The sequence below is a fragment of the Sinocyclocheilus grahami genome, unplaced genomic scaffold (genome assembly GCF_001515645.1).
Source record: "Sinocyclocheilus grahami isolate Dianchi unplaced genomic scaffold, SAMN03320097.WGS_v1.1 scaffold6255.1, whole genome shotgun sequence".
NCBI classification, from domain to species: Eukaryota; Metazoa; Chordata; class Actinopteri; order Cypriniformes; family Cyprinidae; genus Sinocyclocheilus; species Sinocyclocheilus grahami.
In genome coordinates, this window is record NW_015510723.1 from 3908 (window position 1) to 5424 (window position 1517).

At 35.4% G+C, this 1517-nt stretch overlaps 1 long non-coding RNA gene across 1 annotated transcript in view; it reads left to right on the forward strand.

The window, feature by feature from the left end:
• Positions 1-1085, forward strand: part of LOC107577505 (uncharacterized) — a 2719-nt gene extending 1634 nt beyond the window's left edge. Inside the window, exon 3 of the long non-coding RNA XR_001608214.1 lies at positions 956-1085. This is a non-coding gene — a long non-coding RNA (uncharacterized lncRNA). The remainder of the gene's footprint in view (positions 1-955) is intronic.
• The last annotated feature ends 432 nt before the right edge of the window (positions 1086-1517 follow it).

Genomic DNA, 1517 nt, shown 5'->3' on the forward strand with positions numbered 1-1517 from the left:
GATGTTCTCTTTTTCTGCAATATTTTTAATGAACAATGCAGCAGCGCCGCATCCAGTGGGTTCAACTGGATAGGCTAACAAAAACATGCAATGGCACTTACATCGTCATCGCATCTCGTGCACCACTGATAAGGCTTCCTCCTTAACGCACACCTAAACGAATGTGGATTTTTATTTTAAATTCGACAAATGTTCGAAATTCGAATTTTTTTTGACAACCCTATGGCATACAAGTATTAATAGAAATGACATTAAGGTATATTTTAGTTTACCATAAAAACATGTCAGTATGTTCAGAAGTACATTTTAACCTAAGACAATCAAATAATTGTGAAATTATATATGAAGAGTTTATTTGCAAGAACAGATAACTCTTGTTTTTATTGTTCTATTGTGTTAGTTAGCTGTATTTTTTAGTTATTTTTTACCTAATCAAAATAACCCAACTGCAGTTTGATTGAGATTAATTGAAATGCACAATGAAAAAAACACTCTTAAGTTCACCTGATTGCATTAAACATAAATTTAAACTGAAATACATTTTCATTTAATTGTAATTAACATGCAGTCAAGTGTCTGAAAACGTCACATTCAGTTCACACTTGACTATATTTTGGCACTGATAGCATTGTGGGCTCATGCGCCGACACACAGTGTCGTTGCGCTACGGGCGTCCCGAGTTCGAATCCCGGCTCGAGGGCCTTTCTGATCCTATTCTATATATAATTCTATATTCTATATATAAGTATATTACTTCCATTATATTCTTTTTCACAATGAATAAATAACGTGTTTAATTGTAAATAAACGGCATTTGATATCTAAAGCTAAATAAATTCATGTGAATATATGTTGGCACCCATAGCAGAGCTTCACTGTATGTAAATGAGGGACTCTCATTCTGTTGAATGAGCCAGACATGTATGTGTGTGTGTGTGTGTGTGTGTGTGTGTAGGGGAACTCTGGGCTAGGTTTCAGTATCGCCGGAGGGACTGATAACCCTCATGTTGGAGATGACCCCAGCATCTTCATCACCAAGATCATTCCAGGAGGAGCCGCTGCACAAGACGGGAGACTCAGGTAACACACAGTCTGTATGTGGATTGCATATACAATGGTCCCAGAAAGCATTTATACGCATTTATAAGTCATGTTTATAAATGTATAATGTCATTGCAATGGATAACATAATTTTTTTATCTTTAAAAACCTTTTTGTGAAACATATAAATGTACTGTAAGTTTCTTTGAAATGAATAGTGGTCATATTTGACATTTTTCAAATATCGGCCGATAAGTTTTTCTGTTTAGCCGATGCGTTCGAGGCGGAATTTTTATTTTGACGGCAAACAAATCTTTGAATGGCTAATGAAAATTTTATTTCACAAACCTTGCAAACTTAGTCGAATCCAGTTGTGAGATCTTGTGAAGTGTGCATGTGACCTACATGATCGTGTGTTCTCTGCATGACTTTCAGTCCGTGCAAATTGAATGCTTTAAGCATTAAATTCATGATTT